Genomic DNA, 25966 nt, shown 5'->3' on the forward strand with positions numbered 1-25966 from the left:
CTCCATTGTCTCCGGGAGTTCTGCCACTGAATCAAACTCATGACCTCAGTACTGTGAGGCAGTAATGCTAACCATTACACCATCTGTGCTGCCCTTTACAGTTTGTCTTTACAGGTGTCCTTTGTAAGAATGAATAATGTACTTGTCTGAAAATCTAAGGTGATTCTTTCTGAAAATGCATCCAGTAACATTCTGAGATACTGTATATAAACGTCCACATATAGAGTATGTTATCCTATATAATATAATAATGACTTTTAGGCCAAACAGAATCAGGCAAGTTTATAATGTTTTACAATTTTACATTTTGTACAATAAAAGAGTGTTATACACTTTAATTGGTGGTTTTGCGCCTTGTTCTTTACTTTTATCCTGGCAAGTGTAAACCCTGGTATCTTATTAAGAACACAAGTTTGTTATGGGTATAACGTCTGGGGTAGCAGCACAGCAAGGGTAGCAGCTGCTGGTGGGCCCATCCGGGTGCTAGTGAGCCCCATGCAGCTATCAGGTTCTTCTGAGTGAGAATAGCATAGTGTATGTAGTCAGCATAGCATGTGCCCTGTTTGGACTTCTATGGCTCCAAAACTAAATTTTTCTCATATGGGAAGGGAACTCTAGTGTTTCTTCTTCTAGGATCAGTAAGTGCAGAGCAGGGAGGGCAAAGGCAGGAGAGGTTGTACCTTCTTAGAAACCTCCATGGTCCTTTACAGATTTTGCCATAGGGCACCTATGTGCCCTAAGTTCTACTGTAGCTAAACCCCTGTTGCATGTATAGTAAGTGAGCGTATTTTGGCACTTTATGGATTGCTTATTTTCCAGCATCAATATAATTTTTTTTCATAATGCTATAAATTCTATTAATGTGTTTACATCTCCTCACATGCCAAACAAAGTGTACCCAATGTTTGCTTTTTGCATTGAAACTGCAAGAAAGTAAATTAAAAGAATCACCAAAAAATACTTTGTAGTTTTTGCTTCACAATGAATCCAAACTTTCAAACAGCATTGAGCAAAATTCTAGACATAAGGTTTCAAAATAAAATCTGTGATAATACATTTTTGCTAGCTTTAATAAAATGCATACAAAGTGTAAAGATAGTATGGTAGTTCAGGTGATCTACAGTACTGTATGCATCAAATTAGTGCACCACTGAGTTGATGGGAGAGATCTAGGCATTAGGAGGACTATTTCTGGTCATCTTAACACTCAATATAGTAGACAATAGGCTGCTCCTGTATTTTAAAAAAAAGGTGCCCCCAAAACTCTAGGCACCAGGATGGCATAGATAAGGCAATTTAAGTGCCTCCCCCTATTCCCAGGTTTAAAACTATTGTGCGTATTATATTGCTGGGTGTGTCACCAACAGCTGCAAGGAGTGGGGAAGGAGGATGGGGGGATAGGGGGAGGAGAGATGGGACCTTCTCTATGAACTCCTGCGCATTAGGTTTATTTTGTTACAGACAGTAAGCAGATTATTGTATGTGTGATGCAGAAATGTTCCTTTCACAATTCTAGCACATAAAGAGGGACAGCACTCCAGGTCTTTTAAATGCAAAAATCACTGTATTAAATGGTAAACAATACCCACATCATGTCGACGTTTCGGTGCTTACAAGCACATTTTTCGAGACATCAATCACATCAAAATAGAAGACAATCCTACAGCAACTAGAATAAGCAACTTACCCCTCCTTAAGAATTAGAAGAAAGACCACACCAGTGTGAAGACGCAGGGATCGCGTCGCACACCCGGGGGAATGCCTGTTGATGACGTCACTTCATTCCCCAAATACATAAGAATGCTACTAGACCACCAGGGTGCCCGATTGTGTTGGCTATGGGCTCAATTTGTCAGCCTGTCTCACAATATTTGGATACAATCCTCCAGTCTTGTATTGTTACAGAAAATACATATTTGAAGAATACAACTTTTTTATTACAGTTACAAATATGAACCACTCTGCCTGAAGACAGGGTACTTTGTACTCTTGATGTACAGAGCTTGTACACCTCCATTTCACATATGGAGGGTATACAAGTTGTTTAGGAGTTTATTTCTAACATCCCTCATAATCAGGGACCAGGTCCACATTTTTTACTCAACTTGTTATCTTTGGTTTTGCACCGTAATTATTTTTTATTTGATGGAAATTTCTTTCTCTAAGTCGCCGGCAGCGCTATGGGCTCAAATGTTGCTCCAACTTATGCAAACATATTTATGTTCATAAAAGAACAAAAGTTGTTTTTTCATCAAGATTATTTCAGTAAGCATATATTACTATACTTGCGCTACATAGATGACCTCTTCATCCTATGGACAGGTAGTGTGGCAAGTTTTCAGGAATATATAGAGCACATCAAACAGCAGGAAGGTCCAATTAAATGTACTTGTAAAACTAGTCTTCATCAAATTGAATACTTGGATGTACTAATTGAAATAAAAAAACAACAACTACATACAGTGTTCAAGAAAGATACAGACGTAACACACTGCTAAAGTTCTCTAGTTTTCATCCTACAGCATTGCCCTATTCTCAAATGCTTATATTAGCAAGGATTAATAATGACAGCAATTCCTTAATGAAACAACTGGATGAAATGATATCAAAATTCAAGATTCGAGGCTATCCAGAAAACCTGCTCTACAAACATAAGTAGAAAGTGCTTAAATGTACTAAAGATCAGTTACTTAATTCTAAAAAAGTAAGCAAAAACCATGATCGCATTATGTGGGCAAGTCAATTCTCCACCAGTAGTCCTATAGTACAGGGTCCCACAAGGGTGCTTTGGCTGATTGTAACTACTGATAGGAACTTAAAATTGTTTAAGGATAAAACTCCTACAGCCTGTTTTTGAAGAGGAAGGAACATTAAGGACCTTGTTGTAAAGACGGATATTACTAATTTTGAATGCAGAACATTAAGACCCTGCATGAGGAATACAGGAAGTTTCAAATGTATAAACTGTGTAACTTGTAGGTACCTGGAGACGGGTCCAATATTCTGGCACCCACATAGTGGAAAGTATATCCCTATTCGACATGCAGTTACCTGCTCTACTACCCATGTGGTGTACATCATTAGGTGCCCCTTTTGCTTGTACTACATGGGAAAAACCTCTAGATCCTTCAAAGCACATATGGCGGGCCATCGATCGGTGATTAGGGCAGCTATTGCTAACCGAGTAAGTGATCAGCTGGTCGCTAAACATTTTATAGACAGGAATCATACGTTGTCCTGTCTAACATACATGATAATTGATCATGTGCCGGAGAAATTAAGAGGAGGGCACAGCAATAAACTCTCTTAAAGCTTGAAGCATAATGTATCCTATGTCTAAATCCTGTTTCAGCTTGTGGTTTGACTGAAAAGATCTGTTGGAACAGTTTCCTTTGAAAACTTGATTCTCACACTGGGAGTGACATGATATTATGTAAAATATATACATCTTTTGATTCTACATATGTGAACGCAGACTGATAGAATTATTAATAATTTTGGTTAGGGAGTTTTACATTTTTTCATAGTTAGCTTCAGTACTGTGTATTCCATGTGCATGTTTCTTAAAACACACTGTTGTTTACTTTTTGTATGTCCTAGTGCTAGATCCTGGTAAAATTATAATTATATTCATAGTATACTTAGTTTTTCTTTGCATATGTGTTCTTTTGATGTTTTTCATTTATTTTTATTGTATCTATTGTATCTTTGTCTGGGTGTACACCAGGTTGAGCTTTCTTTTTTTGTTTGTTAAACTCTTCATCTATATGTTATTTGTGACAGTCTGTTTTATTTTTTATTTCTTGTACCCAGCGCCGGACTGTAAGCCCCCGCAGATGCTGTGAGTCTAGTGTTGCCTGACAACGGGACGCCCAAGCTGCAGTAGGATGACGAAGATTGAGTGACGTCATCAATAAGAGTCCCTCCGGGTGTGTGGCATGGTCCTAGAGACCTGGAGTGCCGTCCTTCTTTATGTGCTATATATAAATGTGTATATATATATATATATATATAGATATATATATATATATATATATATCCAATGCATTATGACTGACCTTGTGGAAGATGTTGGTCCTGAGAAAGGTCCCTACCTGGACCGAAACATCGACCTGTGACAACTGTCGGTGATTGACATGAAAATAAAGTGTTGAGTATTTTTTCACTTCTGTGACCAAGCCTGGTGAGTGCACTTCTTTTCACTTGGATATAATTGATTATGTCCCCTTGGACTAAGTCTGAAGTTACTGGCACCCCAGCTGATGCATGTTACATTAAGTGAGTGTTGCTCTGATACGGTTATTTATATATATATATATATATATATATATATTTGTTAATAATGTATGGAATCAATCAGTATCACCTGGGCACTCATACAAAGCACTAAGGATTTCTTGCAATAATTGATACATATAACTAAGTGTCACACATAAAATAAACAGTATCAACTTTAAAAAGCATAGTGGCAGACCACATACAGTACTGATACATTTTTATTACAAAAGGATCTAAAACTAACTGTGACTAGCCTATTTTATACACATACATTTCTTTTCTACGCACTCTACTACAGTATATATCTTTTCTTGTTTTTTTAAATATTTCACTTATAATAAAACTAGGATAAATGAATAATAAAATCCAAAAAATAATATTAAATAAAGAAAGATAATGGTCTTGTTCCTATAAAAAAAAAAACATTAATAAGTAATACATATGTAAGGGGCCTGAATCAGAGGTTGTCGCTAATGCCATTGCAGCTGCAATCCCGTACGCAGCTGCTGTACCAAAATATGCCAATGTCACAGATGCTGAAGAATGTACTGAGACACCCTGACAACGGTTGTGACACACCTGCGTTCTTTATCACAACTCCTCATTACCTACCCCTAATGCTCCCTGTCAATCGCACTGCGAGTAAAAAGTCACTGCGAGCGACTACAGTAATGTACCTTTGCACATGGTCAGTGCGACTTAGACGCATGCGCAGTTTACAGAAGATATTCTTTAACTGCGTAAATATTGGCATTTCGTACATCTCTGAATCTGGCCTCGAATTACTAAAGGACCTAACGTGTATCAATATAAGAAAAAACTGTTCTTCTCCTCTCCCTTTTTGTATTAAAAATTACTTCTAAGATCTATTATCACAGTGCTTTATACTATGTGATTTTCAAACCGCCATACATCAAATGTGTTTTTAAAGGAGAAACCAAAGAATGGGCCAAATATAAAAGGGTGAGAGTGTAGCAGTAATCTCTCACATTGGTCGAGTTTTATCTTCTAAATGGGAAAATATCTGAATGAGAGTTTAAATTGTGAGTTTTTTGAGTCTAAAAAAATGGGAGTTTGCATATTCTCGGAATCTATTACATTGGCCGGGCAAAATTTACTAAGCAGCAATTTCTATTCTATTCTAAACCCTGGCGGTTTGGTGGCGGGTTCTATTCTGATCCAAACCCCGGGGGTTTGGTGGCGGTTTTGCAGCAGTTTTGAAATGACAGCCCTGTTCTATTCTATTCTAAAACGTGTTTTGATGGCAGTTTTGCATCGCTTTTGGCCTTAGTTAATCTGCAGATAGCAAAACCGCCACCAAACCACAGTCAAAACATATTTTAGAATAGAATAGAACAGGGCTGTCATTTAGAAACTGCTGAAAAACCGCCACCAAACCCCCGCGGTTTAGAACAGAATAGAACCTGCCACCAAACCGCAGGGGTTTAGAAAAGAAAAGATCCCTCAGTCAAACCAATGTTTAGTAAATTTTAGCCGCCGAGATTAAAAAGTGTGAGAGTTTACTACTAAACTCTCACCTCTTACATTTGGCCCAATATATTAACATGTTGTTTGCATGAAAGCTCATGTGATGTGCATTAGTTTGAAAGCAATGAAAATGCATGCAACTTTCAGCAGACTTTTCAATTAAAACCACTAGTTTTACTGTGGAGTTTTAACTGGCTCACACAACAGGTCATTACAGTACCTCTGACCTCAGTGCTTGTTTAGCTAGCTGGCCCCTTGCTCATTATACAGTATTTAATAGGGAACCAGAGGAGTGTAGGTTGAGTTTAATTAAAAATGTAAGGAAATATTGTCAGAATTGATTTTGGACAGTCAACCTGAACCTCTGAATAACCTCTTGGCCAAAGAGAAGGTCTAGGAACAAACTATAAAATATATAATCTTGAGGAACATTTGCAACACACATGTGAAAATTCATAAAACATGCTGCTTTGCTTAATCCAATCTTCTTCAATGTTTTCAAAAGTAAAAAAAAACATTACTGTAATCTCCATGCTGAAAGAACCCCAGTATCAGCCATATTTAATTGCTTTTTATAAATGTCATTCTGAAATGAATCTTGCCAATTAGAACCCTGAGTTAACCACTGTCACGGGCTGGCTGGCAATTTTTAGCCTGGGGGGCAAATGCATGCAGGCGGCCCTGGCAGAGGAGTAGCGTGTAGCCAGGGTGCCGGAAGAACGTGCGTGCTACGGCGCCCCCCCCCCCTCAAGTGTTGCAGGGAGGAGGCTGGCCATATGGGATTAATGTAAAGTAAAAATAAAGATTAGGGACAGTGCCATATGCAGTGCCCCCCTGTGCCCCAAGAGAGGACCCCCTTATGCAGGCCTCCAGTAGTGCCCCCAGTAGTGATCCCCCCTATGCAGTGCCCCTTATACAGTTCCCCCAGTAGTGGTCCCCCCTGTGCAGTGACCCTTGTGCCCCCAGTAGTAAGCCCCTTATATAGTGCCCCCAGTAGTGGTACCCCTTATGCAGAGCTCCTTATACAGTGCCCCCAGTAACAGTCCACACCTCATGTTGTGCCCCCAATAGTGGTAACCCTTATGCAGTGCCCCTTAAATAGTGGCCCCAGTTGTAATCTCCCCCCTATGCAGTACCCCCAGTATTGCCCTTTTTATAGAACCCCCAGCAGTGGTCCCTCGATGCAGTGCCCCCAGTGGTAGTCCCCTCCCCCTATGTAGTGCCCCTAGTAGTAGTCCCCTCCCCCCTATGTAGTGCCCCTAGTAGTTGTACCCTCCCCTTGTAGTGCCCATAGTCATAGTAGTCCCCCCCTTGTAGTGCCCCAGTAGTAGTCCCCCCTTGTAGTAGTAGTCCCCCCTTGTAGTGCCCCAGTAGTAGTCCCCCCTTGTAGTAGTATTCCCCCCCTTGTAGTGCCCCCAGTTATAATCCACAGTAGTGGTCCCCCTTTGTAGTGCCCCCCTGTAGTGCCCCCAGTAGTGATCTCCCCCTTGTAGTACCCCCAGTAGTGGTCTGCCTCTTGTAGTGCCCCCAGTAGTAGTCCCTCCCTCTTGTAGTGCCCCCAGTAGTAGTCCCTCCCTCTTGTAGTGCCCCCAGTAGTGGTTCCCCTTTGTAGTCCCTCCCTCTTGTAGTGCCCCCAGTAGTGGTTCCCCTTTGTAATGCCCCCAGTAGTAGTCCCTCCCTCTTGTAGTGCCCCAGTAGTGATTCCCCCTTTGTAGTGCCCCCAGTAGTTCCCCCCTTGTAGTGCCCCCAGTAGTAGTAGTCCCCCCCTTGTATTGCCCCCATTAGTAGTAGTCCCCCCCTTGCAGTGCCTCCAGTAGTGGTTCCCCCCTTGTGGTGCCCCCAGTAGTGGTCTCCCCCCTTGTAGTGCCAGCCCCCCCCTAGTAGACACACATAGTAAAAAAAACAAAAAAACACTTACCTGAATCCCCGCTCCCGCCGCTGCCATCCGCTCCTCTGTCCGTCCTTCCCGGGCAGCGCCGCTGTGCATTATGGGAGAGACGTCATATGACGTTATGACGCCTCTCCCATTGCCCACTGCAGGAGCTGGAAGATGTAGCGGCTCCTGCAGTGGGCGCAGCAGCAGCTAATGAGAGTCTGACAGACTCTCATTGGCTGCTGCTTACAACAAACACACAGCTGCCGGAGCCGGCGGCTGTGTGTTTGTCACTTGTGTAGCGCTGGCCGAACTCTGTCCGGTCAGCGCTACACACGCGGTGCAGTCTGTGCCACAGTGACACAGTCTGCACTACGGCCCGCGGCCCGCATGACGCTGTGGCCCGGGGGGCACATGGCCACTGTCTACTATTTTCTCCAAAAATGCCCCCAAAATTGACAATTTTTTTTTTAAAATAGCAGATTATGTAAGTAATAGCCATTTAAATCTGATTCAGTATTTTTTTTAAAAAAAATGCAGATTTGTTAATAAAACTATACTGAATAAGGGTTAAAAGTCATTTTCAGTGCACACACACACACACACACACATATATATATATATATATATATACATATATATACTGTATATATATATATATATATATATATATATACTTTATATATATATCCACACATACATGTACTAAAGTTTTTCGACTATATAAAACAAACTTATGTTTCACTTCCTGCAGGACATCACAGTCCTGCAAGAAAAGAAAAGCAGCTGGCAGCAGGAATCGCCCGTGTGTCTGTTGCAGTCGCCATTGCAGCAGTCTCCTGGCAATGTGACTGTAGCTGGAGGAGAAGGAAGACACAGCTTTCCTGATAACCCTGAACTTGGGCTACAGGTAGACTGTCTTCTGACAGCTGAGACCTGTCTGGTAAGAGTGGGCTGAAGAGAGATTGGTGCGGCAACCAAGGGGCTGAGGTTGGCTGAGCCTGGCACCTGCTGGAAATTTAGCTTCCAGCAGCCGGCGGCAAATTGCTCTGACATGGTTGCATCAGATGCGACTGTGTCAGGGAAGCCCATCGTGGTTGCATCTGATGTGACCACACCAGGGAAGTGGTTAATTAATGCCTTTCTTCTTGCTGTGTGTGCTGATTGGCAAAGCGTCACTTTTTACACTGCATCATTTCTAAGTGTGGATCTGATTGATACATTTGCAAACCACACATCAAAGTGCATTAGAAATGAAACCGGCACTTTAATAAATCACCATTTAAAATATTTTTATTAAATGTCTTACTTCAGTAAACCTTCTAGAATGCTCCTATAGACTTGAAGGCTAAAATGTGAACCCTCTCCTTTTAAATGTTGCAACTTGTAGCCCATAGGCTATTGCCATCTGAAGATGGAAAATGTTGGCAGATTAGCAGCCCCTATACAGCAAAGCAATGGGGGCTGCTTTGGGGATTGCTGCAGTGCCTATACATAAACCCAGTTGGTACTCAATATTTGCGGGTAAACACCCAAAATGGGTGTTTTCAAGGGATATCTTACATATATACCCTTTAGAAAGAGATGATAGATAGATAGATAGATAGATAGATAGATAAAAAAAATCTGCTTCTACACTAGACTTAATGTATCTAGACATTAAGTCTAGTGTAGAAGCAGATTTTTTTTTATCTATCTATCTATCTATCTATCTATCTATCATCTCTTTCTAAAGGGTATATATGTAAGATATCCCTTGAAAACACCCATTTTGGGTGTTTACCCGCAAATATTGAGTACCAACTGGGTTTATGTATAGGCACTGCAGCAATCCCCAAAGCAGCCCCCATTGCTTTGCTCTATAGGGGCTGCTAATCTGCCAACATTTTCCATCTTCAGATGGCAATAGCCTATGGGCTACAAGTTGCAACATTTAAAAGGAGAGGGTTTTGTGCTATCCCTCCACAAAAATGGCTACTCAGTCAGTGAATAATAATATATCCAAGCAATACTTAATCTCTTTTACCATTACCATAAGAGATGATAAATATGCCCAATAAACTAAAAAAAAAACCCTCTGAATAATGACACAAAAGTATCATACTGATAACACAGCAAGAGTCATTTTAGCCTTCATTACCATCACCAAGAGATCTTTAATCAAATTAACAATCCAGAATGCACATAGGTTTAATGATTGTGATCATGCTTTGATGTTTAAAACAAAAATGTAGAATCTAGTTGATCTTCTGTTTCTATATTAATGGATGGCTTGATGAAAATCCCCAAAAATATTTTAAGAGATTTTTCCATCAGACCAGTCTTGTACTGTACATACTGTAGTGCCAAAAATACACAAACATTTATCCTTTCCGCCTGGCAGACCAATCACTTCAGTCAGTGCCTCTGGCTCAATATGTGGATTATTACCTCCAATCCTGTATAATAATACCACTGAGTTTTTTTTGTTTTTATTTAAAAAAAAAAAAAAATACTCAAATAAAGGGCCCACCTATTGACTTCCTTATCTGTTTATTAAAAAAAATGTTATGACCTTAAACCACTCTATATTTCAAATGTTTTACTGTCTGCAATGCAACAGAACAGTGATTGGTACCAACATGGCGCCAGCAAACCACAGTAAGTGGTATACGTTTTTTTTCTGAATCAAGGTAACAGAATTTCATTTCTCAACCTATTTTCTCAATCCACTGGCACAATATTATTAAGAATTTCACTGTCAGTGGCATTCATTAGAAAGGACCCGAAGTTCCTAAGTGAGAGACTTAGTGCTGCTTGTATTATATTTATACAAAATGTATCTATTGCAGCCACAGTTTCTGTTGAATTTACTGTGAATTTGAAAGGAGCTTGTTACTTTGCACAATACTGTTTATTTACATATTACTGACTAATTATCCAGCTCTGTTCTCTGAAAGACTGTCCAAGGGTGCATGAATTTATATGAATATTTTATTTTATACAGTTTTTGAGATGCTTTACTGGTACTACTGAATTATGATTACTGCTAAATAAAGCATTGTGTGATTCTGCCATACTATATATCTAGTGGTTATGACAGTTGATGGCCCCTACTGGAACAAGTTACACAGACTAGCAGGCCTGGTCAATTTGTGGCTCTCCAACTGCTGTGAAACTACAAGTCCCAGCATGTTTTACTAGCAGATTGGTTGGAGGCAGTGTCGGACTGGGACATGAAGGGCCCACCAGGGGAATGCAATGTTAGGGGCCTGCTGCAAAACTGCCAACCCGCCGCAGAACACATTTATTGTCCCCTCAAAAGGACCTCTAAGTACCAGTTGCATGAGCCTCTTTGAATGTAGTTAGTACAGACACGGTATGGAACATAGGGCGGGTGTACTAAGCATCGCTTCCGTGATGCGGTACATCCCGCCTCTGTTGAATACTGTGGTATGTACCTAGAAATGCGATTTACATCGCATAGGACAGCTCTCCCGATACGAACTGTCCTTTGAGATGCCCCCGCACAGAGGGACGCTGACCATGGGAGGTGATAAGAGGGATCCGATCCCTCTCAGGGTAAGCGTCCCAGTAAGAAGCCCATAGGTAAGGTGGCTTCACCTACTGGGATGAAGCGCTGCTTTCCGGTGCTTAATACATATGTAAAATGCGGTAAAACCCCCATTTTGGGGGTTTTACCACATTTTCAGCTTTAGTACAGTACATCCCGGCCATAAACAGTACAGGCAGACACAGCTTTAGGCAGCTGCATAAGGGTGCAGGGACCTGAGGAGAAAAATTAAGAATAATTTTTTTTCTAGACCAGGGATCGGCAACCTATTTCAAGTGGCTCCTGATGACAGCAGGAACGGATCTCCGAGATCGTTCTGTTTCACCATTAACTACTGCACACACAATGAGACAACAAGAGCACCCACCCGTCTTTCTTCAAATTGACCGGAGGGACTTCTGTGGGAAAGCATGCATAGGTCAGGTGGTCCCTCCATGTGCTTCACACAGTGACCTGCCATCCTCCCCCGTTACCCGCCCGGGGCTCCTCCTCTTCTGCTCCAGGGACAACCTCTACAACGGCGTTCAAATGCACTGGCACCTGGCGTAGCCACTGTGATCGCAATCCCGGTTGCAGTGGAGTGTTCGCGCACGCACACTGCAATGCATACGCATGCGAAGAACGCAACAATCGGCCGATTGCGCGTAATCGCAGTCGCATTCGCTGCTGAATCAGGCCCTGAGTTCTGCCCAGTTGTATAGAAAAGAATTGAAACATAATGAAAATTATTTAGTTTTCATTGCTATTACTTTAAATATTTTATCACTGGCTTTGATTGTTGTAAGTCTTTATTTAAATCTATGGTTTGGATATTGCAGTATATGACATGTGAGCCAGCTGATCCAAATTTGTTAAGTCGCTTCCATTATGACGTGTACTAGAGATTACCTAAATGATCATTTGCTAGCTATGATTTAAGTTTTTAACTCTATAGTTTAGTATTATAATTCTCTTTGCAATTTATTATAGAAAGTGTCTTCTGAGTTTTGTTCTGATGTTCTATCTGTATTTTGAGTCATTTTGACTTTATGGACAACTGGACATTAAATTAATATCTTTATATGATTAATATTTTAAAGTACTGTATTTAAATTGCAGTTTCAACAAGAGAACAGCCTGGAAAATGTAATGTCACCAACGTATGAATGAGCAAATTCCTTTGAGGTGCTTTCATCTGATATCTGTTAAGTAAAATTTCTATTTAGTTTTTCAATTCCAGCAGCTAGATGCTTTACTCTGATAACATACACCCTGGAGACTATGGCATAACTACAGTATCTGTCTGTACCGTTATCTGTATAGCATGAACAATACAGATATGTGTGTAGTACCCTGTAAAGTAAATATCTGACAAATAAAATATTGTAGAATAAGTAGCCTTTTGTCTTAATATAATATACAAACTGTGGTCCTGATTCAGAAGTGGATGGTAATGCAATCGCAACTGCGATTTCGCACAGAACGCAGCTGTGTAAATATGCTACAGTCTGCCAAAGCACAGCCGGCATAAAGACACAAACAGCTGCCTTCTTACGTATGTTCAATGTCACATTCCTGCATAAACATTGGTACCATTGATACACATCGTGCAGTCACGCAGCATGTATGGCAAGTCTGACCAGCCGCAAACACTGCAGCTCTCCTTACAGAGCTCTCATGCTGCGAAAGCAATCACAATGGCTAATTTATGCACGCCCATGAAATGGCGTTTAAATGGTCAGACACGCCTGCGTTTACCTAACCACCCCTGTTACCTCCCCCAAACGCTGACCACATGACACTCATTTTGCGAATGGATTCTCTGTGCGTACATAATCTCAAACTAATAAGAACACGTGCTCAGTGCAATTACACGCATGCACAATGGCAAATAATCGCTCGATCTGCGTAAATATTGGCATTATGTCCGTTGCTGATTCAGGCCCCGTGTACAGAAATCAAATATTCAAGTTCAGATACTTGTAATTAGATATGTATAAAAGTGCTAATTTTATGCAGTGAGATGTATGTAATTGTAATTAATAAAATCAAGAGTTATGGTGCCTTTAAAATCATAGTAATGAACTGTGAACAACTGGCAGGCTGAAAAACAACAGATGGCTCTCCACATATCAGGAAGAACCTTAGGGGGCTACTTGGAGTCCAGTAGCCCCCCACACCTAACTTCTCTGGAGATAAATATTATTTTATAGTGTGTACAATTTTATCCTTTTGAATGTACAGTACTACTAATATCACTAGATAAGACTGTGTGAATAAACAATACTTGTTGGTGATGCTCTCCCCATAAGGATAGAACCTCTAATGCCATCTTTAGATGGTGTTGGATAAGAGGGCCAAGCTTTAAAAAGCAAAATTTTTCGGAGCATAGTAAATGTTCCAAATCTCAATTTCCAATAAAAATACTGGGGACTGTAGTCTACAATGTAAGTTTGTATTTAAATTAATTGAAAAACAATTAAGTGTCTGTTTTAGGCTTATTGTGGCAGGTTTTCTTTACCTTGTTGTTAAATCAAGAACCCCCCTGTAAATTTCCTTTATTTGGTCCCACATCTGTCATATTGATTGACACACAGCTCTGCCCCAACGTGCTAAAGAGAACCTCCCCCCACATCTCTAGTTGAGCAACCCGGCTAAAAACAGTTTGAATTATGGATGGCTTGGGCAGAGTGAACCAAGTGGTACAATTTAGAACGGTCAGGGAATTAAAGGTAAAGTAGAGACAAATGAGGAGTGGTGAGAGAGGATATGAACAGAGAAGAGTTATGAGTATATACTATATGTAAATAGCGAGAAACGTTTTAGTAGAAGGAGAAATAAGAATTAAAGAGCGGTACAAAAGTAACATAAAACAGGTGATAACTGGCTATGAGAAAATATCAGAACTTTGAGAAGTGCAGATATGGAAAGATAAGCAGCATTAAGGAAAAATAGCTATTTTTAAGAAATAAATAGGCGCATTGCTCATTAATGACAGTGTGGCCTTGTGAACTATTATATGTTATATTATATGTAATTGCCACATATTTTGGCAATTACAAAAAGCCAATGCTAGGACAGCTGCCCCAATAGCATAAGATCCCAGTAAAGATTTAATGCATATACTGACACTGCGAATACTTCTGCAATTGTCGGCTGGGTAAGAGTAGTATAGATGCTGTCGGTGATGCTCTCCCCATGAGGATAGAGCCTCTAATGCAGGGGTGGGGAACCTATTTCTGCCGAGGGCCATTTTGATATATGTAACATTATTTGCGGGCCCAGGGCAGGCCACGCCCCCTCCGCATGACATCACATGGGTACGGGGCCACAATTGCTGGTGATTACCGCTATGCCTGGAGCATCCTCCGGATGCCTCGGGGAGCTGTAGAGGCAGCGGTGTGACCGTCTGAAGCGTCCTAAGGATGCTCCAGACGGCACTGCTGCATAGGTTCTGGCTGCAGGGTGCCATTCTAGGTGAGGCTAGCAGAAAAAAGCTCTGAGACCAAATGATTCCGCAGGCCTTATACAGTGCCAGGGCAGGAGGTTCCCCATCTCTGCTTTAATGCCATCTTTAGATGGTGTTGGCTAAGAGGGCCAAGCTTTAAAAGGCTAAGTTTTTCGGAGCATGGTACATTTTCCAAATCTCAATTTCCAATAAGAATACTGGGTACTGCAGTCTACAATGTAAGTTTGCTTAACACTGAAAATATCTCTAGGCTTTTGTTAAATTGACAGGATACCAAAACCATGCTATAACTACTATTTCTGCATGATATAAGTGTTATAAATAGACCCCAGACTTAAAGAAATAAGACAGTACAGTAGTTGAAAGAGAAATAGAGAATGAACTTTACTGACAGGCAAAATAAATTGGCCGGGGAAAGAAAAGTAAAGAGCATTAAATTAATAAAATGACAGAAGATATAGATAGACTGATATATTATGGAATAATAAGATGCCTAGCTATAAGAGTGTGTGACAGAGAGATTTAAGAGAAACCTTTAAGGTACAGAACCTGAGCATGAGAGAGGGAGAGAAATTAAATTAAAGGAACTCTCTAATACAGAAATGACTTTCCTTCTGGTTTAGGTAAAAAGAAAATGCTAAAACATGCACACAAAGGGGCATGTTTATTACAGTTTGTAGCAAAGCCCCAAAACGTAACATTTCTTATAGCAAAGATGTGAAATGCTCCTTCAAGGCTAATCATGATTGGAGAGATTTTGGAATACAGGCTCCAAAAAGACCCATCCAGGAAAAGAGTAAAAAAGTAATGTGATTGCATAAATGTAGCTTGTAGCCTAAAGCTATGGTGTTCGCTGATGTACTGTAGCCATAAACACAGTGTGAAAATGTACAGATGTGTCCTCTTACATCCTTGCTGATTGCGTTCCAAACGTGCACACGCATCACGCCATGTGGTTACCCACAGCAGCATACGCTATGGTAGGCTATGACATGCACTGCAATCGCACCATGCAATCCTATGGAGTCACGGGTGTGAACGTAGTGCGCATATTCGCTCGCAGTGCACGCCTTGCACCATGCATGTCGCAATTTGCCACATACAGAGCAAAGAAGTAGCAAGACATGTCTGTAGATCATAGACTACATGGCTAACACCATCTAAAGGTGCTGGATATGATATGCTGATAGTCAGAATGTCAACATTCATCATGTTGATTAATATCCAAATGATGAAAGAATGTATAGAAACCTAATATATAGTATTAATCAACCTACATCTACTTTCCTTTACTAGACCTGGAGGTTTTTAGGGATAGCACTGACTCTTGGTTTTTTTGGTTACCATTCATCATGTTGACATGAGAATGTTGACAAGGTCTTAATGTCGACCATATCAACATTCATCATGTATACAGTGATGAAATGTCAACATGTTAAAATGTTGACATATCAGCCAGTGACTTACCTGCTCCCGATGGCTGCAACATCGTTTTCTGGTCAGAACCCTGATTGTCGTGTGTTCAGGTGAGTATTTCACCCTTACTGTATCCCTAGCCCTAATTCCTTCCCCTAAGCCTATCCCTTCCCCTAGGGCCTAACCCTAAACCACCCATAGGCTAACCCTAACCTCTCCCAGCATCCTCAATCTAAACCTCCCATCCACGCCCTAATGTCAACATTCTGACAATGTCAACATTTAACCTGTTGACATTCTAAGAATGACGACACATTGCATGTGGACATTTTAACAATGTTTAAATCATCACTGTTGACATTGTGGTGTCGACATTATAAATTGTCATTGTCGACCTTTTAACAACATCCCCATTTAAAGATGGTGTTAGCTAATGTGGCCAAGCTCTGAAAAGATAAGCATTTCGAGTTTGGGAAATTGGCTTTCTTCCTCATAGAAAGCAATGGGGGCTGCTTTTGTAAGTGTCAAGAACAGAACTACAAAATATATCTATGATATGTGCTCTAGTACAGTTGAGTCTCCCATATCCAAATATTCAGAAATACGGAATATTCCGAAATACGGAATAATTTTGGCATGACTGAGATAATAAAACCTTTGATTTTTGATGGTTCAATGTACACAAACTTTGTCTAAGGCACAAATAATTAAAAATATTGTATAGAATTACCTTCAGGCTTTGTGTATAAGGTGTATAAGGTGTATATAAAAGATAAATGAATTTCATTTCTGTACACAAACTTTGCCTGAGCCACAAAATTATTGAAAATATTGTATAAAATTACCTGTAGACTGTTTGTATAAGGTGTATATAACATAAATGTATTCTGTGGGTATATTTGCAAATATTCCAAAATACGGAATATTCCGTTATCCAAAATACCCCTGGTCCCAAGCATTTTGGATATGGGAGACTCAACCTGTACTCCTTTTTTAAATGGCCCTAATACTCTAAGGTAGAGATGAGCAGTTGGGTTTTGGCTCAGATTTTCTGGCCAAGTTTGGATCTCAGAATGAGGCAAAACATAATTTTTCATCCACTTATTATAGCCATCATCACTATTAGTGTGAATTTGCACCAGCCTTATCTTTGGTGCAAAAGATTTGTTTGAAATCAAATGGAAGTAGTTTGTGCTCACCTCTGAATAGACTGCAATTCTGGCTACACACCCTCCCAATGAAATGCCCTTAAAGCACTTAGGGCCGTATTCAATTAGGTGCGGAAAGCCGTTTTCGGCGAAAAAGTTTCACCGGTGATGTCATTTCGTCAGACGAAAACTTATCTCCGAATTCAATTCCAAAGACTTTTCACCGGTGAGGAAAGTCAATGCATTGGAATAGGCGAAAAAGATTCACCAGTGAAAGCTGTTGAAAAAAAGAGCAGAATTGGGGTTTTCGGGTGAAAACTTGTGGGAACCACCCTGCACCCTTGGGACAGCCCCCCAAAGTAAACTGTGTAAAACAAAAGTTTAAAAAATAGTAAAGAACACCACAAAAAAATACTTTGAAAAAGGGGGCAAAAAAGTACAAAGTTGGGGGACAAACTTAAAAACTAGCAAAATAGACTCCAGGGGGGTCCCCAAATATGCTCCAGGTGTTTTTAAGTTTGCAGGTGGTTGCAGCAGGAGGATTTTTTAAGTTTTTTAAAACTTCACTCTCTCAACTTTAAAATATGCTAGCACCCATTTTCATGTACCCCAAATTTTCTCGGGCTACTTATTTTTACACAAAAAATCAGCAAAATGCTATTCTTCACCACTTCTTCAGAGATAATTAGCAGCTATTGAGAGCATTTAAGTACCCCAAATACCTCCAGCAGGCCTATTTGGGGGTATCTATAGTGATCCCCAATGTCAGTGCATCTTTTGGGGGGTATCAAGCGGATTTCCCCAAATCCGACAGCACTTTTCGCCAGGTCCGAATTTGCCGGGTCCCGTTTTCGCCGATTTCTAATTGAATACGGCGATAAGCAGGAACGAGTGCAATACTTTTTCCCATGGAAAACCAGCGATGCCGGCGAAAAGTCCGGCATGCGAAAAGTACATGACTTTTCGCACCTAATTTGAATATGCCCCTTAGTCTGTGTGTGCACACCTAGTTGCCGCCCAGTTACACCCACTCAGCCACAAGTGAAGATATGGCTGTGTACAATCACCTGTAATTCCTCAAAATTGTGCAACTCTGGATCTACCCCAATGTTTATAAACATTTTGGGGAGATATAAGAAGAGGTGGTAAGTGACAAATGTGCTATAACCAGCTCTTTTTGACACATCAAATCTCAGTATGTATGAAAGCAAATAACGTAGAAAAAAATGAAATTCTTTATTGTACAAAAACAAAGGCCCTCATTCAGAGCCGCACGTTAACAACAGTACGCTCGTTGCGTTCCGATGTTGACTAACCGCGCATGCGTCGGTGTTACACCGCGCATGCGCGTACGGCAGATTGCGAGCTTTTTTTCTCTCGTTCCTAAAATAGCGTACAGGAAGTGACATGTCAAATGTGATTGACAGAACAGGGCGTTTTTGGGTGTTGACGGGGGTGGAGATGACAAAACGCAGGCGTGGCGAAGCGTTTTTGGGGCGTACATACATTAGCAGATGCGAACGTCAAATGTGTTCGGACCGTCTCATACGTCACTGAAACATCCGCTTTCCCTTCAAAATGCTCGCACAGCTTAGGGTCAGGATTACTCGACCACATTGGCGATGGCCTTCTCCTCCGTCCCGGGACTCCACGATGGTGCTGCGATTAATCGCGGCTGGTCAGTAAAGTAATTAGTGTTGGATTGAAATCCGGCTTGGTATGTGTTTGGAAAGCAGTTTTTTGGGATAGCACAAAAGCGTACGCAGGTGGAAATCAGAGCTGCTAATGTCATGATTACATAATCAATTAGCGTACATTTTTGGCCTTTTATTTTGGCCACAATTTGGTGGTTATGGCCTATTGTAAAAATAATGTCATCATCTTTTAATTAGCTCCCCTTTTTTTTGGTTTACTGTGGAATTTGCATCGCTATGTGTTTTTTTAAACGTTCCTTAAAGAGGCCTTTTTTTTAACAAAAGAGGGTCAGTTTTTGCGTTTAAGGCCAGGATTAAATGTAACCCATTTGTACAATAATGTCACAATACAATGTCTGTTTTTTTTGTAAAATTTATTGTTTACACACAAACAAATTGGCATAATATTGTATTGCCTTTTTTTGTGGCCAAGATATTTGATCTTAAAAAAAAAAAAACATAACTACTAACATAATCGTAAATACAAAATTTAAAAACATTTCACAAGAAAGGAGAGGGAAGTTTTGACCAGAAAGGAATATGAGCCAAGCACAGAAGGAAAGTGGGAAAAGTCGCCATTGCTGTCACCGTTTTCTCGGCCGTTTGGATGGGTGAGGGTGGGCGCCAGACCGGGTCCGGGATGCCATCGGGCTGGCCTGTCCAGAGGCAGATGTTGTGGCCTCTGGACTAGGCACAGGGCTAGGCACATTTGGAGGATTGCCTGATGTTGTGCCAGAGGTGGAGGATCTGGATGTTCCGGCAGGAAGGGAGGTCGGCTCCACCATGTGCTGGCGAACGAGCTGCTCCAGGGCATCGGCGATGCGGATGTTGGCCCTGGTATTTTCCGCCAGGGCCTGAGCAATGGTCACGTTGGCCGCAGCATTTTGCTCCAGGGCCTCAGCCACCCGTAGCAGACTGGAGTCCATCCTCTGCAGAATCTCCGTATGGCAATCCGATTTAAAATTGAGTTCTGTGAGGAGGCCCACTGCCTGCGAGGGGGCACGCCCTGGACTGGCTTCTGCAGGGTCCTCAGCCGGATGTACTGGTTCCTCCCCTGCAGAGTCAGCAGAAATTCTGCGGCCAAGGCTCCCCTCTGGAGCAGACTCATCCGCCTCTGTCTCTGTTAGGAAATTGGAGAAAAGACTCACATTAAAATCTACATATTGGCACAATAGCATTTCTGAGATGGTGACATCACAAGACTTACCTTGGCCAACATGAGGAGCCGCAAAGTCTGGCATGTCCGTATCCATGTTGGACACGCCAAACACCTCCACAGCCTGCACACACCCCTGTGCCATCTCTTCTAAGTCTGTCAACTCCAATGACACAGGGGTGGGACCCCCACCTGTCCCCCTTGCATGCCTAGCCCTGTCGGCAAGTTTTTGCTTTAGACGATATTTGAAGTCTGCCCATCTGTGGAATGAATTTGGAACCATTATCCTTTTTTTAACAATGGGGTTTGTTTATAGGATGGGAAAGTGTTTACTTACCGCCGTTTGACATCCCGGGCTAGACGGACATAATCACCCACCCTATTGACAGCAACGGCGACCTCCTCCCACATTCTCCACTTCTGGCTTTGGCTCATATTCCTGGCTGCCTGGGGCAGGATGTCAACGCACTTCTGGATCAAAACCTCCATCTCCTTGCTTGTGAAATGTGGCTGCCTTTTTTTTTTTGCAGCTTTGGCGGGTTGACTGGGGCCAGCAGTCTCTTCCATGTCATCCTCCTCACCTATTTGGGTAAATATGCAGATTTAGCCACTTCACAACTTGCACAATATTATGTTTTAAAATACTCATTGACACAAAATGCATGAAGGACTTACCGCCGCAATTTTGACCATTGTTTCCCTGGTTTGAAGCCATGTCTCTGCTTCCAGCATGAAATCATCCAGAAATTCTATGTGATTTCGTGACGTATTTATACATGCGTCGTTAGTTTGCGGCCGCATCATTGATTGTGCGTCCCTATGATTCATCCTTAATTTGTGCGGGAAAATAAACACTATTTATGGCTTGGTGTGTGTGGATTCGAGGTGGGGTTGTTGGAGTGTTGTCGGTGAAGTGGTTTGGATTTGGTTGGTTGGTTGCGTTTGGAGGATTTTGGCGAGTTGTTTTTTTGTTTGTTTTTGCTACATTTCTTTGGTTTTTCCGTTCGCATTTTTTTCATTTTTTCAACATCCTTTCCTGATTTGGTAAGTTTTGTGCATTCAAATTTGTGGCCAATTGTTGTATTCTTCTGTTTTGTGGTTAGTTAATTTGTTTAACACTCATTTCATATTTTTTAGTTTTTTTTTGTTTTCGGACCCAAAGAAGTTTTTTGAGGACATCTTATATATTCGAGTTGGGTAAGTCCATTTTTGGTCTTGCATTTGCGAATGAATTACCGCATTTTTGACTGTTGGTGTAGTGACTTGCATTTGCGAATAATTTACCGCATTTTGGACTGTTGGTGTAGTGACTTGCATTTGCGAATAATTTACCGCATTTTGGACTGTTGGTGTAGTGACTTGCATTTGCGAATAATTTACCGCATTTTTGACTGTTGGTGTAGTGACTTGCATTTGCGAATAATTTACCGCATTTTGGACTGTTGGTGTAGTGACTTGCATTTGCGAATAATTTACCGCATTTTGGACTGTTGGTGTAGTGACTTGCATTTGCGAATAATTTACCGCATTTTTGACTGTTGGTGTAGTGACTTGCATTTGCGAATAATTTACCGCATTTTGGAAGGCTTATTCATCATATAATCCAGTTTTGCTTTTCCCTTTTCCATTTTTTTGGGTCCATTTGAACCCTATTTGACGTACGGTGTGCAATGTAGTTTTCATCGATGGCCAAATGTGTTTTTCCGTTATTTTCTGTGTTGGCTTGCAACAATTTTTTACCTAAAAAAAAACCCTTTAAATTTTTGACGTCTCATTGTTGCCTTTTTTACAGTTTATACATATCATGACAATACCCCGGCATGTAAGCAGCTATGGATGGTATCAGAAAGCTAAGTTGTTTTTTCTTACTTTTGGGGTGGGTCAAAAGCCTTACATTGTAAACTTTGAATTTCAGATAGATCTGGGGCGAATTGTTCTGGCCCTGCTCCCGGAAGACGACCAACCTCAAACTCGTCCCAGGCGTAGGCATCGTAGGCATGCAAGGCCCCAGATATTTCGAACACGTGTCACCCTTTTTGGAATGCCCGATGATGAGGTTTTAAGACGCTACCGTCTACCTCCCAAAATCATCATAGACACTCTCTCATTAATAGAAAGTGATCTTGAGCGGCAAATTGACAGTCCAACAGCAATACCACCACTGACGCAATTTATGGCGGTGTTACATTTCTGTGCCTCAGGATCGTTTCAAACAACGGTCGGAATAGTGGCGGGCATCTCCCAATCCTCCTTTTCCCGGATCCTGAGGGCAGTGATGGAGGCACTTTTCAAGCACCTCCATCATTTTATTAAAATGCCTTTGGATATGGGTGCCCTTAGTGTGGCCAAGGCCAATTTTTACCAAATAGCTGGCTTCCCACACATCATAGGGGTTGTGGATGGTACTCACATACCACTTCAGCCTCCAGCACGGCTGGAGGCCATATTTAGAAACAGGAAACACTATCACTCCCTGAATGTAATGGTGGTATGTGATGCCTCCCTCCAGATCCTGTCCCTGAATGCTAAATTACCCGGAAGTGCTCATGACTCCTTCGTCATCCGGCAATCAGGGATATGGCAGAAATTAACCAACCTACAAGCTGGTGATGCGTGGCTTCTGGGTAAGTGGAGACCTTTAGTACATAACAATGTTAAGCTTGATACACAGTGTTCCTGATGTGGTCTATTTTTGTTCACAGGAGACAGTGGATACCCTTGGTATGTGTTGTATTTGAATTTATCACTGTGTATTTTTTTTGGGAGTGACCACTTTGTTTTCTCTGTTATGTGGTGAATAAATGTTTGAAGAGTGAATTGGTCTTCCTTTTTTGGGACGTTAACAGCAAGTGTAACAAGGTTAACACAAGTTACATTTGACTAAGGGGTAAACCAGTACTGACGCCAGATGAGCAAAACTGAAATATGTTTTCAGCTTTCCAATCCACACCAAAAGGAAGCCTGGCCCAACCTTGGGATTTGTAAGATTGGCCTAAGCAGCTTGCGCACCAAGTAGGAACCTGGAAAATTTAGAAATCTGAAATTGACACTAAACCCAAAAAGGGAAATTACATTGTTACTGTTATGTGTTTCTGGTGTCTGTTTGACATACAAAGACAAAACACAATCTAACTTTTACAAAAGGGAAATCCTTGCAGGAACTTATGTCAGGCTAAACTATCTTGGTTTTGGTTTTTAAAAATGAGCCACAACGTATATTTGTCTTTAAAATTTTATTGGGAAAATACAACAAAAAAAAAAAAACTAATGCCGAAGGAGGCCAGACAGCCGGTCGAGGGCCACCAGAAGGCCGATTACATGGTGGCGCATCTGCCCCACAACATCCGCCACCTCTTGCCGACGCCTCTGTTCCTCTGTGGGTGAGAAAAGTGTGTGGGTTAATACAACAATAGGGACTCCACAGAAAAACATTAATTAAAAAACAAATCACTCCTAAACCCAAAAACATAAATAAAAAGTGTGGGCTGGCAAAAATACAAGGCCTAGGTACAAATTCCCACAGGTATGATATGTGTATGCTTAAATCACCAGGAAGAGGTAAAGGCAAACCTTCACAATCAACAAAAGTCAAGCCACAAAAACACGAAGAAAGGCACGACACATGATTACATACAAACAGTTTGTGCTTTAAAAAAAAATAATACAAAACATACCGGGAAAAAAATCGGGAGCTCCGGCAAAACCTCCATGATCCTCCTCGGAGGATCGGTCATTCCCCAAAGAATGGGGCGGAGTTATGCTGGACTCCGGGGAGGGGGTAATTGGAAGAGGGGTGGGTGGAGGAGAGGGGGAAGTGGGACGGAGGGGAAGGAGTCCCGACATTTCCGGGAGAGGGTCTGGGAAGGATGGGGAGGAGTGGGGAATAGGGGAAAGATTTGGGGTGGAGTGTTGGCTGGGGGTTGGGGAGAGTGGGCGGGAACGCCGACGTTGACGGCGGAGTCTTGGCTGTCCCCCTAAAATATGTCAAATAAATTGCGTTTAGTTTATGGACAAATCCGGCCAAACAAACAAAAAAAAAAAAAAAAACAAACAAACAAAAAAAAATAGCAGTAGAATTAAAAATTCATAAAAAGAGGGAAAACATGCAGACGCAGATATGAGTACAAATAATAAATAGAACAGACAGGAAAACATGCAGATGCAGATATGAGTACAAATAATAAATAGAACAGACAGGAAAACATGCAGACGCAGATATGAGTACAAATAATAAATAGAACAGACAGGAAAACATGCAGACGCAGATATGAGTACAAATAAAAAATAGAACAAACAGGAAAACATGCACACGCAGTTTGCCCCACAAACACAAACATTAAAACCACAATACATAACACTTACTTGCCAGGATCTGCATGCGAAAGCATGCCAGCAAGCGGGGCGTTCGCCGTTGCAGGTCGGACCACCTGCGCTCCAGCTGCCCGATGTTGCGGCGTGATCCAAAGGACCGCAGGCGGGACCGTACCTCCGCATACGCGGAGCGCTTCTGCCGGTTGGTCATGGGTTCTGGCTGGCTGGTGATCCGGCGATCCATTACCTCCGTAAGCACCAGCAGCTCACGTCTGGTGAATGCGGAGGCTCTCATGATGGCAATGGTGTTTTTCTTAAAAATCATTTTTGATAAAGTGTGTAAAAATTTTCTGATTGGCTAATGTATTTTGGAAATTAACAGGAGCAATTTTATTGGTTAGTGTATGAGTCATGTGTTCGACAGGGCCAGAAATCTCTGGAGAGTTAGGATAGGCTTGATGCAGTGACATGCGTAAGCAAATTTAAATAAAGAAATGAACCCAGGGAAATATGCGGGGATACACAGCAATAGTACAATTGTTTAATTGTGGTTCACATGTTTTTTAAACAATACAAGCGAATGTTTCATCCGTACGTATTCTGCGGGTAAACACAAACACAGACAAGAGTAAAGTTTCTTGCATTGTGTTGAAAAAAAACAAACAATTAAGCTAATTGATACATTGATTGGCATGATACGATTGATGGAGGTAGGCAGAATAAAGGAGCAGGTAATCGACATCTGACAAGGACACTTCCTGTTTATACTTGTGCGTGCGTTCCTTTCAAGCCATTTCGGGGATGTACGCTCGCTATTTCGTACGCTCGTTAGTTAGAGGAGGGGTCGTCAGAGTTTAGGGAGGAATTTTAGATGCGAACGAAAATACGAGCGAGCCATTGAATTTAAATATTTTTGTACGTACGCCTAACGTACGTGCGCCCGCTTGCGTGCGGCTCTGAATGAGGGCCAAAGTCTTGACAAAATACATTTACAAAACTCCCACAGCCCCTATACAGCAGAATACATTATAATGGACCTACAGTATATCCAAATTCCAATTTCAGGTTAACAATGATGGCCTATCTATAATGGGTGCAGGGTTGTGGCCATTTTCCCGGTGCCCTGTGCACCAAGCCAGAATCTACTGCCCTGCCACAGAGGAGAGAGCCCATGCTGCGTCTGCACATTAAATGTCGTCCTTACCTGAATAGTCTTTTTGAATGTAGAAAAGAGAACACATGGTGGTCTGCATGATTACATCTTTAACAACGCTCTTTTCTTAAACAAGTTTTAACATAGATTTCTTCAATGGAGGGCAGATTAGTACCAATAACATATTTAGCCGACCCTTCAAAAGCTTATGGTCTGCTTTTGAGACTTGTCCCATACCAAACTAGGATGCAATGTGTTTACACACTTACAATAACACAGCACTACAAAATCACCAGGATAGTTGCTGAAATGTTTACTGATTGCAATTTCCTAAGGAAATATAGACTCTCTTGTGCTATCTTGACCATAATGACAATATTTGTGGTACATGACATGTCCACAGATATGGTGACACCTACCAATTCAAAACTAGGTACCCTCTCTATAT

This window comes from Taudactylus pleione, unplaced genomic scaffold, assembly GCF_031769625.1.
Source record: "Taudactylus pleione unplaced genomic scaffold, aTauple2 ptg000015l, whole genome shotgun sequence".
NCBI classification, from domain to species: domain Eukaryota; kingdom Metazoa; phylum Chordata; class Amphibia; order Anura; family Myobatrachidae; genus Taudactylus; species Taudactylus pleione.